The sequence below is a fragment of the Labrus mixtus genome, chromosome 9 (genome assembly GCF_963584025.1).
Source record: "Labrus mixtus chromosome 9, fLabMix1.1, whole genome shotgun sequence".
In the NCBI taxonomy this organism is placed as follows: domain Eukaryota; kingdom Metazoa; phylum Chordata; class Actinopteri; order Labriformes; family Labridae; genus Labrus; species Labrus mixtus.
In genome coordinates, this window is record NC_083620.1 from 1,496,838 (window position 1) to 1,510,263 (window position 13,426).

Below are 13,426 nucleotides of genomic sequence, written 5' to 3' on the forward strand. Positions count from 1 at the left end.
CAAAAACAAAGTCAAAGTAAATCTCAGTGAGAGACAGCAGCAAATATTCACAGTGGTTTCAAAGTTTGATATTTTGGAGGATTTCTTGGACAAAGATCTTCATCAAGGACTTTTTGTTCTCCAAACATCGACTGAACATCATCACGAAGCTCAAGAGTGTCAACATGGACGACGTAAGATTGATTCTTTGAATAAAACTTCCTGTTTTACTGTCGACACGATCGTAACTTTGAGATTAAACGAGGCATGATTAAAGTTTATTAAATGACATTTAAAACTCACATTAACACATGACAGACGTTTGACAGACACTGAAAATAGTAACACAATTTAATTTAAGAGTTCAGACCAGGTCGAGTTCAAATAGACAACAAAAAAAGAACTAATGAAAGTAGTCTAACTTTGCCCCAGATGTTGGACTGATGTGCGTTTGTCTCAGTTTTCATCCTTTATTATTTTCTCATCGTTAGGGTCTTAATTCATTAACTTTATTTATGTTCTTTTTGTCTAGGAGAGTAGGCCTAGCTCTTTTTTAATGTACATGTTGTAGCCTAGCTCATTTTTAATGTACATGTTGTAGCCTAGCTCATTTTTAATTTACATGTTGTAGTCTAGCTCATTTTTAATGTACATGTTGTAGCCTAGCTCTTTTTTAATGTACATGTTGTAGCCTAGCTCATTTTTAATTTACATGTTGTAGCCTAGCTCATTTTTAATTTACATGTTGTAGTCTAGCTCTTTTTTAATGTACATGTTGTAGCCTAGCTCATTTTTAATTTACATGTTGTAGTCTAGCTCATTTTTAATTTACATGTTGTAGTCTAGCTCATTTTTAATTTACATGTTGTAGCCTAGCTCTTTTTTAATGTACATGTTGTAGCCTAGCTCATTTTTAATTTACATGTTGTAGTCTAGCTCTTTTTTAATGTACATGTTGTAGTCTAGCTCATTTTTAATTTACATGTTGTAGTCTAGCTCATTTTTAATTTACATGTTGTAGTCTAGCTCTTTTTTAATGTACATGTTGTAGCCTAGCTCATTTTTAATTTACATGTTGTAGTCTAGCTCATTTTTAATTTACATGTTGTAGTCTAGCTCTTTTTTAATGTACATGTTGTAGCCTAGCTCATTTTTAATTTACATGTTGTAGTCTAGCTCATTTTTAATTTACATGTTGTAGTCTAGCTCTTTTTTAATGTACATGTTGTAGCCTAGCTCATTTTTAATTTACATGTTGTAGCCTAGCTCATTTTTAATTTACATGTTGTAGCCTAGCTCATTTTTAATTTACATGTTGTAGTCTAGCTCATTTTTAATTTACATGTTGTAGCCTAGCTCTTTTTTAATGTACATGTTGTAGCCTAGCTCATTTTTAATTTACATGTTGTAGTCTAGCTCTTTTTTAATGTACATGTTGTAGCCTAGCTCATTTTTAATTTACATGTTGTAGTCTAGCTCATTTTTAATTTACATGTTGTAGTCTAGCTCATTTTTAATTTACATGTTGTAGCCTAGCTCATTTTTAATTTACATGTTGTATTCTAGCTCATTTTTAATTTACATGTTGTAGCTTAAATACACTTTTAAAATAAAGTTAGCTATATTTAAAAAAGTAAACAGCATTTTAAATCTCCATAGTAACCTGCTGCATGGTTGCCATGGTGATAGACCAGATACGAAAATGAATTTATTCGAACAAAAACAAACTCAGAGACAACAGAAAATATCCAAAGTGGTTTAAAAGTTTCATATTTTCAAGGATTTCTTCACAAAAGATCTTCAACGAAAACGTTTCTCCTCCTCAACAAGTGTTTGAGCATGCAGGACGTAAGATTGATGATTTGAATAAAACTAGATCGATACGATCACACATTTAAAGTTCAATAAGATAACATGGACTCAGAGGTTTTAAGACCGTTTACCTTTTTATCACAAACAAATATGAATACATGTAATAAATTAAATATTAAAACATAATAATGTCTGCTTCTGTCGTGATCTTTATAAAAACTAAATGATTTTAACTGTTTTCAAACTCAAATAGTCTATTTCATTTATATTGTGTTAAGAAAGAAACAGTGAAAGAAGTTTGGTTCAGGAACTTTAAGTTTGATCCTGAATGAATCTATGTGAGTGTAAACTTTAATAACACATTAAACCAAGAATATATAGATATTAAAAAAATACTTTCTACTGTAAATACTCATAGAAATGTGACTTTGAATCATTTCATGAAGAATTATTGATTGTTGGTCATAACTTTGTAATGTGAGGATGTGAGGACTTAATTTTTTAGAAAACATATTCTTCAATTTATCAGAGGTTTACATTTTGCTCATGCTCATGATGGATAGGCCGGATCTTTGTAACATAGCAATAAGTAAGGTCTTTTACCTGCTTTTTGTAACATAACAATGAGTAAGGTCTTTTTACCTGCTCTTTTGTAATGTTAACAGACAATGAGTAAGGTATTTTACCTGCTTCTTGTAAAGTGTCTCGAGATAACACTTGTTATGAGTTGACGCTATACAAATAAAAGTTGATTGATTGATTGATTGATTTTGGGATTGTTTCTGTCTTTTAGACGAACCAGCGATTCAGGATGGCCTACACCCTCGTCCAGGACCCGGACTGGTCCAGCCCGAGGGTGAGCCTCAGGAGGATCCCGTCTTCAGCCGGCTCTTCAGGAGATTCATCACCGAGGTCCCTGCCTGTAACTCCTCCTTGCTCTCCTTCCTCTCCTGCAGAGGTAATTATTCACTTATTTCCTTTTAACTCAACAGTTGGTTTGTATTTAATCTCAAGCATGATTTAAATCTTTTTTTAAACCCTAAAGTAAATCACTGATCCTTAACAACTTGAAGTTTCAGTAAAAGTCTTGTTTGTAGTTATCTGATTGTTTAGTTTAACATTAAATACTGACCTTTATTTAGAGGCTATTTAAAGTTCTATATAGAAACTCAAATATACAACATATTCAAAAGTTACATATGAACCTTCTTTAAACCCTTGATCATTTTAACAGCTGATTCTGTCATGATCTTTTTACAAACTAAATATTTATGTTTACTTATCTTTTTACTGGTTAAAAACCTCAATGTTTTTTTATTAATATTGTGTTGTGGAAGAAACTGTGAAAGAAGTTTTGTTCAGATAATTCATTTTTTATCCAAAATCAATCTTTGTGAGTGTGCACTTTGGTCTTTTGAGAGGTGAAGCACATCACACCAACAATAAACATATAGGCTGACAGCCTGCCTACAAAACAATACAAATATGAATTACAGCAAATACTTGTAGAAATGTGTTTGTTTGAATGACTTAAAGGAACGCTTATTGAATGTTCTTTATAACTTCAGACTTTAAATGTTGAAATGTTGGTTTGTTTCTGTCTTTAGTGCTCCCACTGGACTGTCCACGACCCGGATCAGACCAGTCTGAGGGTCCCTGCAGCAGCCAGCTCTCCAGAACCGTCTCCACCCAGGTCCCCTTCAGTTTCTCCTCCTGCCTGTTCCTCTAACTGCTTGATCCTTGACCTTCAAGTGAGCTCCTCCTCTTCTTCCTCATCTTCCTCCTCTTCCTCCTCCACCCCCCTCCTTCTCTTGCTCCTCCTCTCCTTCCTTCTCTCCCTCATCCCCTCCCTCCCCTCCACCCCCTTCCTTCTCTCCCTCCTTCTCTCCCTCCTCCCCTCCCTCTCCTCCTCCTCTCCCTCCTTCTCTCCCTCCTCTGTTAGGCATCATCAGAAGAGACCAGCTGCACGGGTGGAAGGAGAGCCTCCACGGAAGCGTCCTCACTAGAGATAAGCTCCAGTGTTCTAGAATATGATAAGATAGAATAAGATAAGTTAAGTTTAGATAAGTTTAGATAAGTTAAGTTTAGATAAGTTAAGTTTAAATAAGTTTAGATAAGTTAAGCTTAGATAAGTTTAGATAAGTTAAGTTTAGATAAGTTAAGTTTAAATAAGTTTAGATAAGTTAAGCTTAGATAAGTTAAGTTTAAATAAGTTTAGATAAGTTAAGTTTAGATAAGTTAAGTTTAAATAAGTTTAGATAAGTTAAGCGTAGATAAGTTTAGATAAGTTAAGTTTAGATAAGTTAAGTTTAAATAAGTTTAGATAAGTTAAGTTTAGATAAGTTAAGTTTAAATAAGTTTAGATAAGTTAAGCGTAGATAAGTTTAGATAAGTTAAGTTTAGATAAGTTAAGTTTAAATAAGTTTAGATAAGTTAAGTTTAGATAAGTTAAGTTTAAATAAGTTTAGATAAGTTAAGCGTAGATAAGTTTAGATAAGTTAAGTTTAGATAAGTTAAGTTTAAATAAGTTTAGATAAGTTAAGTTTAGATAAGTTAAGTTTAAATAAGTTTAGATAAGTTAAGCGTAGATAAGTTTAGATAAGTTAAGTTTAGATAAGTTTAGATAAGTTAAGCTTAGATAAGTTTAGATAAGTTAAGCGTAGATAAGTTTAGATAAGTTAAGTTTAGATAAGTTTAGATAAGTTAAGTTTAGATAAGTTTAGATAAGTTAAGGCTTAAAAAGACAACAAACCAAAGTTTAGTGGCTACATCCATTTTAACGGTCTATGGTTGTGATGTGCTGTGATGTTATAACTCTTCTATAATGTGAAGAAAACTGCTAAAAGCAGCTTATGAATTAATAAGAGGTCCCGACTTTTGGTCTAAATTCTTGCTCCTCCCCAGCTCCTCCTCTCCTCCAAAAATCACAAAAATGTGAAAATGAAAGACCCAGGATTTCATTGAATAATTTAAACACTGTGCTCATGGTATCAGTGTCTTTACTCACTGTACCTGGTATATTGTGTTGTTCTGTGTTTTAACACTGTGCTCATGGTATCAGTGTCTTTACTCACTGTACCTGGTATATTATGTTGTTCTGTGTTTTAACACTGTGCTCATGGTATCAGTGTCTTTACTCACTGTACCTGGTATATTGTGTTGTTCTGTGTTTTAACACTGTGCTCATGGTATCAGTGTCTTTACTCACTGTACCTGGTATATTATGTTGTTCTGTGTTTTAACACTGTGCTCATGGTATCAGTGTCTTTACTCACTGTACCTGGTATATTATGTTGTTCTGTGTTTTAACACTGTGCTCATGGTATCAGTGTCTTTACTCACTGTACCTGGTATATTATGTTGTTCTGTGTTTTAACACTGTGCTCATGGTATCAGTGTCTTTACTCACTGTACCTGGTATATTGTGTTGTTCTGTGTTTTAACACTGTGCTCATGGTATCAGTGTCTTTACTCACTGTACCTGGTATATTATGTTGTTCTGTGTTTTAACACTGTGCTCATGGTATCAGTGTCTTTGCTCACTGTACCTGGTATATTGTGTCGTTCTGTGTTTTAACACTGTGCTCATGGTATCAGTGTCTTTGCTCACTGTACCTGGTATATTATGTTGTTCTGTGTTTTAACACTGTGCTCATGGTATCAGTGTCTTTACTCACTGTACCTGGTATATTGTGTTGTTCTGTGTTTTAACACTGTGCTCATGGTATCAGTGTCTTTACTCACTGTACCTGGTATATTGTGTCGTTCTGTGTTTTAACACTGTTACATTGTTTGGTCGTGCAACTTGTCTTTTGCCAGCGCTTCGCTCCTCTTCAGCTCCACCGTCGTATTCAAACATGGTCACCTCCGTCTCCAGGTAACAAAAGGCTTTGACATGGCAACAAAATAATGAGTTCTATTACAGTGGGATCATCTATTCATTTAACAAATCTATGGTTGTGATGTAATGTTCTGTTATCACTTTCTTTAGGCAGCTAATGAGTTAGCCACATGCTAAATAAGCATTTGCTAACCTCTGCTCCTCTCCAGCTCCTCCTCCAGCATTATATTGAACATCTCCTGCACAAAGTTGTTCTCATGTAGCGCTCCTCCTCAGCTCCACCCTCTCCTCAAGTCACCTGTGGCTCCAGGTAACAAACGCTTCCAAAAGGCAACAAAAGCGAGGGTTATATCACCGTGTTTACGTCAATGTTACAGTCTATGGTTGTGATGTGTTTGTGATGTTATCACCTACTATAACTTAATGTAGAAACTCATTCTGGAAACTAGCTGTTTGAGCAGCTAATGAATTGATAAGAAGTAAGGACTTTTGGTCTGATAACTTGATATTTGCTAACTTCCTGCTCCTCTCAAGCTCCTCCTCCTCATGTCCAAATATGGTCGCATCAGAAATAACTTGAAATTAAACAAAAACCTGAATATGAAGTGTGATAGAAACATAATCTAAATGTACCTGGCTTGTTACAATGTTTGAATTGTAATGGCTCTTGCATGGTTATCAGGATTGTGTGATGAGAAACCTGTTACTTTAGTTCCTGGTACCTGCCATTCTCCTGCTGCTCTAACCTTTGAAATGAATGTGGGTAAGGGGCAAGTCTGCTGTTTTATGAACTCTTGCATCTTAGATAACTTCAGTCTCATACTACATTAATGTCATGAACATTGTGTTTACTAGCTATTTGTCCAGACTGTTTGGTTATCTGGTCTCTTCTTGTATTAGTATTTGGTTCTAATGCACCTGTGTCTCCAGGTAACAACGGGCTTTAAAAAGACAACAAACCAATGAGTTATATCACAGTGACAGCATGTATTATTATGAACTTCTGGTTGCTCTCGCTGTAGGCACATAACAGTGTGTTTACTCACTGAACATGAATCTTGTTGAGTGTTTGTCATTTATTGTTGCAGCTCTTGTTTGAGATTCAGGTTTGTTGTCGACTTATTCTGTCAGAAAGCTCCCTCACCAGCTCATCAACTACAACGGGCTCAGACTGTCTGCTAACTTTTTGATATGTTTCTGTTGGTAACCTCTTGCTCCTCTTCGACTCCTCCTCTCATCCAAATACGGTAAACTCTGGCTCTTAAGACCTTAACAATAGAAAACTGGAAACTTGAAAACATAGTCAGGGGATATTAATGTGATGTTGGGATTTTTTCAGATTTTATGTTTTTTCACATGATGTTGTGTTAATGTGTAAATATGTCATGTTGTGTTATATTACATCATGTGTTGTCTTGTATTTTGTTGTGTTGTTTGATTTTCTATATTATATTGTGTTTATGTGTTATGTGGTGTTATTCATGTCATGTGTTGTTTTGTTGTGCAGTGTTGTGTCTTGTTGGGTCTTTGTGTGTTACGTTGTGTTGTGATATGTTGTCTTGTCATGTGATCTGATCTGTTGTGATGTGTTGTCTTGTTTGTGTTTTGTTTTGTTGTGCAGTGTTGTGTCTTGTTGTGTCTTTGTGTGTTGTGTTGTTATGTCTTGTCTTGTTTGTGTTTTGTTTTGTTGTGCAGTGTTGTGTCTTGTTGTGTCTTTGTGTGTTACGTTCTGTTGTAATGTGTTGTCTTGTTGTGTTTTGTTTTGTTGTGCAGTGTTGTGTCTTGTTGTGTCTTGTTGTGTCTTTGTGTGTTGTGTTGTGATGTGTTGTCTTGTCATGTGATCTGATCTGATGTGATGTGATGATTAATGATGTCACTTAATATCAGGTCATGTGATGTGAGCTACATTTTGTTTCATCAAAATGAACTTTTTGGTTCCTTGAATGTCCCAGCGTCTCTTTGATTCATTCCCTCAGCGGACAGGTGGGATCTAAAAAAGGTGAGTTTGATTCCTACACAATGTTTGTTTTCAGCATGGGATCCTTTTTGATTCCTTTTTCAGGAACAGGAGGTGAAATCTAAAGAAGAGCCCTGAACAACAGAACAGAGGAGACAGGAAGCAGCACAGAGGACACAGACAGGATGAGGTTGAATGAACAGACCGACAACGAGAGAGAAGAAGAAAAGACGAGAGACAAGTGTCAATGGTAACTTCATGAAAACAGCTCTGAATATATTCATAAGAAAACATGGCTCACTTTGAGGAACATTTCTCTGACATTAGATGAACTTCATTTTATTTGTGATGTATGTCCACTAAACCATTTTATTGTTTGTTTGTTTCAGCTGAGACCTCAAAGCAAACAGAGGAGTCCATTTAAAGAGGAGACGGACGAGTTTGGAGACAACAAGAGGTCGGCACAACATTTAGAATCAGCTGCATAAACAGTTTGCAAATCAAATCTGAATAAATATAGATCCATGAATAATCTTTTCTGTCAACTGTTGGTATTTTCTCTTTATTTTGATGTAGGGGTCATTTATATATCCTTAATAATATCACCTTGTTAAGGAAAAAAACAGGTTTTCTCAAAAATGTTTAATATCCTGACTCTGAATTATTTAATTTTAAGTTGATGTTTTGCTGCTGTTATCATACCCAATATGATGCAATCCTGAAATGGATCTTACTCAACAGAGGAGTTGATCAAATTTCCAATTTCAAGTACATATTTGACAAAATATCTGTTGAAAGACACTTATATTTTCTTTTGGAGAAAGATCCACAGTGGAGAGTAATTGTGTCTGTATTGTGTCAAACGATATCAAAACATGGAAGAAAGAAGAAACTCTTTCCATTGTTACAACAATGGAAAGGCTGCAACAAAAACAGGAGTCGAAGACGAGCTCTACCAAAATAACACCACATTTATTTACAATGATCAAATGTGAGAACAAGGTGAGAGAGAGAGCGTCTGTCCTGAGAAGAGGATTATATGAGGACTACACCGGGCCAAGGTGCAGCTCATCCCCTGATTACGACCCCGCCTTGACCTGAACCTGTAACAGAGAACAAACCAGCAGCACGGTGTGGAGGGCTCGTCACACCAGACATTTATTTTGTCTTTCAGCACTGCTCCTTCAATACAACATTTTTGATAATGACAATTCATTTGAGCTATTGTAAAAATGTTCTCCATGTAATGAGAAATCCCTGCACTTTAATTACCAGGGTGTTATACAAATGATCTTTGACTTGATGAAAGTTGACATTTCTCCAGGATAATGTTTCACAAACCGTTTCAAATCAAACTGAGACTTGAGAACTTTTCATAAAGCATATAACACACTCTTAAAGACACAGGTCATTTATAACATCCTTAAATCCATCTTGGGATCCGATGCAATGAAACAAAGTGTTTTTAATGACAGGTTGAGAATATTTGCTGCAAAAAAAAGGTCTATTCCATCTTCAGGAACTCTTTTTTAACAACACAGTCAAAGAAATGATTACTTGTGTATTAATCCTGGTTTCTTTCCAACACACACAAATATGTTCTTTGTGTTCAAAACAAATAAACTTCCGTAACAAATATCCCCTGTCATAGCTCTAATTTACAAGAAAAAGATTGTACAAGTCCAGGACATTACAGACCAATTGCATTAAAATGTGCAAAATAATGGAGAAAATTATCAATTACATGTTTACATGGCAAATAAAGGATACATGTCTAAATGTGATTTAAGGAGAGGATCCAGCTTAATGTTTGGAACATGATATTAGGAAAGTGCATGTAAGCAGTAGATTGAAACTAGGACACAATAGGAAATAGACAATGGGAAAACATAACATGGTCGACCTAAAGAAAGTTCAAATTACGAGATAATAAGTCATGTTGGCCAAATGAGAAAGGCCAAAGTCAAAATAGTGTGATAAAAAAAGTAATTGAGATAGAAAGTCAGATTTACATCAAAATGTCACAAGTCATAATGTAAGACAACAACAACCATTTTAAATTTAAAAAAAGTCCATCACATGTCAATAACAGTGTCACAATATTAACAGCAGGGTCCTATGTTTTGTGGATATATGCTGAATTTTCAAAAAGAAAGAGCTACAGTAGTTCAAATGGAATAAAAAGGTCCTTGCACATCTTAAAAGTTTGCCCATGAAGGCAGAACAGCAACAAGGCAGGACTAAGCCTTGCACACATGGGCAAGAAACTGTCATGAAGTGGAAAACAAGGAACTGGACCCAATTGCAGATATGGAAGTAAAATATTTAATTAAACAAAAAGACAAAAAAAAAAAAAAAACTTTCAAAATCCGAAAAGGGAAACAAGGAGCCACTAGGCAAACACTGGGAGTCACTCGGAAGCACAGGCAAGTATTTTTTATTATTAGATGCAATAGCGTGACAAACTGGGGACAAATACATGACAAAAAAACAAACAGACAAGGACTGACAAGACAGTCAGGACAGCTACGAAAAAATACAATAAAAAATAGACTAATAGAGTTCACTGATTGGCTCACTTACAAACTCATCAAATCACTCGAAGACAACAGAAAGTTAACCCTTAGTAGTGACTTGATGAGACAGCTAGATATGATTGTATTTGTTATGTTTCAATCATCTTCTTTAGGCTTAAAATTATTTCTAACTATCTTTCAACAACTTTATATCTTGAGTTACACCTCCACTACACATATGTTCATTTTAAAATAAAGGACTGTGTCATAGTTAAACATGGGCTACACTTAGCAATATCATCAAGCAGGCGTCCCAAAAAAACATTATATTGTTTTTTAACCAGCCATTCGTTCCACTCTATCACAATCAGGTGATCTCTTAGCAGGTCCTCGGTGCAATTCCCTGAGTCTTCTGATGGTTTCCTTCTAGTCAACATTAACTTAAAAGTTTGTAAAATATAGTGTTTTCAATACTGTTGTACTGTTGCATTGGTGTGCAAAAAATTAATCTTCTATAGGTCATCTATGAAACATTTAATGGGGCGCACAAAAAGGAGTGGATAATGCTTGTAGATGGTTTATAAACCAATTATTAATCATTGATAAAATATTAATTATCTATCTAAAAACATTTATAGATGCTTTACAAAGTATTAATAAGGGATTACAATCTTCAGTTCCAACTTTATAATAACCAATCCAAAAAATGTTAATAGACGCTTTATAAAATATTTACAAACCATGAACAAATATCTGGTCCATGTATCTCTGTAATGTTTATAGATGTTTTATAAACCATCTCTTAAAGGCTTATAAATCATTTGGTCATCATTAACAAACACTTTATAAAGTGTATAAAATGTTATAATGTGTGCATCAATAAACTGTTAACATAACATAAATTATAGCATTACAAATCATTAGCAAACATTATTAACTATCATTTCATTGTTTGTTAACAGTAAATAACTATTAACTAATGGTTAATTAACTATCTATTTACCCTTATTTACCCTTTATGGATGATGGTTATTATAAAGTGTTACCCAGACCGCAATGCTGAAGTGCACATCTGGAAACATTTTATCATTTTATAATGCCTGGCACTACCTGAAGATGACAGTGTTTCCATCACAGACACATATATTCATGAGCGCAGGTTTTGTCTGTGATGAACCTTAACGAGTGAAAACTGTGCTGTGGTCTGACACCTCTCTCTCTCTTTCTTGTTTGTTGTTTGCAAGGTGTTTTCATAGGATTTGGTGTGCGTAGATGTCAGGAGCAGCGAGAGGTCTTTAATGTTAATAAGTGTATGTCTTTGATGCCGAAGTTTGATCCTGAGAAGGTGGAATCTTTTTTTGAGATGTTCAAGAAGATTGCTTTGCAGCGTAACTGGCCAAAAAAGGAGTTGGGTCACACTCATACAGGGCTCCCTAACAGGGAAGGCCCAGGAAGTAAATGTTGCGCTAGATAAGAGTCAGATTGATGATTATGATGTTGTTCGACAGGCTGTCCTAAAATGTTATGAGTTGGTTCCAGAGGCCTATAGACAGCGGTTCAGGACCGACAGACTGCGTCCAGGACAGACTTATCTAGATTTCGCAAGACAACAGGAAGCAGCGTTTGATAAGTGGCTGAGAGCCAGCGAGGTGTGATTTTAAGAACTTACGCAAAGTAATGGTGCTGGAGCAGTTCAAGCAGAGCCTGCCAAAGGTCATGCAGACCTACTTGAATGATCTTGAGGTGAAAACAGTGTCAAAGGCTGCTGATGCTGCGGATAATTATGTCCTTATTTATAAAGAGTCATGGCGTGATAAACCTAGCAATCATTCTAACAGGACAGAAGGCTTCGAGACACGTCCCAGTAATAAGAGCAGTGGCAGTTGGCATCTGCCTGAGAATAGTGGGTGTCCACACAAGCTGCCTACTTACTCAGGGGACAGATCTTCTCCTTTCTCTGGGGAGATTATTTGTCATTATTGTCGAAAACCTGGTCACATAAAGTCTCGTTGTCCGGCCCTACAAAGAAAAGAGCCCTCCAGAGTTCTGTTCTGTTGCATGCAACTTAATGAGTTTAAACTCAGTTGGAGATCAGGCAGAAACTGTTGATAAAGCAGATATGAAAATGTTTGATGGTTTCCTCTCTGATGGGACGGTCGCTGTAGAAGAGGGCGTAGCTGAGGCTTCTGTTGTGGTCCTCAGGGACACCGGCTCAGGGCAGTCTCTAGTGGTAGAGGGTGCTGTAGATCTTCCTGAAACAGCTGCTTTAGGGGTTTATGTGCCTGTGAAAGGTTTTGGAGGTGGTTACAGTGCTGTTCCCCTGTACAGGATGTTTGTTCGGACGAATGCTATGCTAAGGTGGGAGTGACACCTGAGCTGCCAGTGGAAGGTGTTACTTTTCTTTTGGGAAATGACTTGGCAGGTGATAAGGTGGTATCAACCCCCATCCTGTCTCCAACTCCTTGTGAAGTTGCTGAGACAAAGGTTTTAGAGGAGCAGTATCCCAGTTTGTGTTGTCACCCGATCACACATGAAAGTCCTTACAGATATGACTGCTAAGGTTGAGGAGGACACAGTAGCCAAAGCGTCTAACCCAGAGAAAACTTTCCCCATTGACTTAGCAGATACGGTCTTTGCTAGTTTTTGTAGTTGTAGTAAATGGTGTGGCGTGGATCAGCTGCCTGTGTTGAACAGAGAGATGTTGGTTACAGAGCAGAAACAGGACCCCATTCTGCGCTCTCTCAGGGAGACAGCTGTGTCTTTGGAGCAGAGCACAAACATGGCAGAGGGATTTTATTTACAAGATGATGTGCTGATGAGAAAGTGGAGACCCCCGAACCGACCTGCCACTGAGGAGTGGAGTGTGGTTAGGCAGATAGTCCTGCCTCAGGGCTATCGTAGCGAGGTGCTAGGTTTGGCCCATGAGACACCATTAGCTGGCCATTCAGGTATTTGAAAGACTCAGGCTAAAGTTATGAAGCATTTTCACTGGCCTAAACTCCATAAGGATGTGGTATCTTTTTGTCGTTCTTGCCACCTGTGTCAGCTGGGGGGGAAACCCAATCAGAAAGTTCCTGTAGCTCCATTGACCCCTGTGCCGGTGGTCGAAGAGCCCTTTTCTAAAGTGGTTATAGACTGTGTTGGCCCTTTGCCTAAGACTAGGAAAGGCAATGAGTTCCTTTTGACCATCATGGATGTCACTACCAGTTTCCCTGAGGCTGTCCCTTTAAAGAGCCCATATTATGCCCTTTTTGGGGTTCGTATATTTAATACGAATGTATGTACCTACTTTTGTACGTTCACAATAGATAAAGTCTGAAA

The 13,426-nt window shown here is 36.5% G+C and overlaps 2 long non-coding RNA genes across 3 annotated transcripts; one reads left to right on the top strand and one right to left on the bottom strand.

Moving 5' to 3' along the window:
• The first annotated feature begins 5,558 nt into the window (after nucleotides 1-5,558).
• On the top strand, nucleotides 5,559-8,286 carry LOC132979852 (uncharacterized). Of its 2 annotated transcripts, none has more exons than XR_009674107.1 (5): nucleotides 5,559-5,668; nucleotides 5,783-5,942; nucleotides 7,585-7,631; nucleotides 7,695-7,839; nucleotides 7,979-8,286. It is a non-coding gene; the product is annotated as an uncharacterized LOC132979852 (long non-coding RNA). The 2 variants fall into 2 exon arrangements; XR_009674106.1 differs by having other exon boundaries at nucleotides 5,842-5,942; nucleotides 7,979-8,281.
• A 256-nt stretch (nucleotides 8,287-8,542) lies between these two features.
• On the bottom strand, nucleotides 8,543-9,047 carry LOC132979853 (uncharacterized). The gene is made up of 2 exons (XR_009674108.1): nucleotides 8,862-9,047; nucleotides 8,543-8,692 (listed from the first exon to the last, which is right to left on the bottom strand). It is a non-coding gene; the product is annotated as an uncharacterized LOC132979853 (long non-coding RNA).
• Between the last annotated feature and the right edge of the window lie 4,379 nt (nucleotides 9,048-13,426).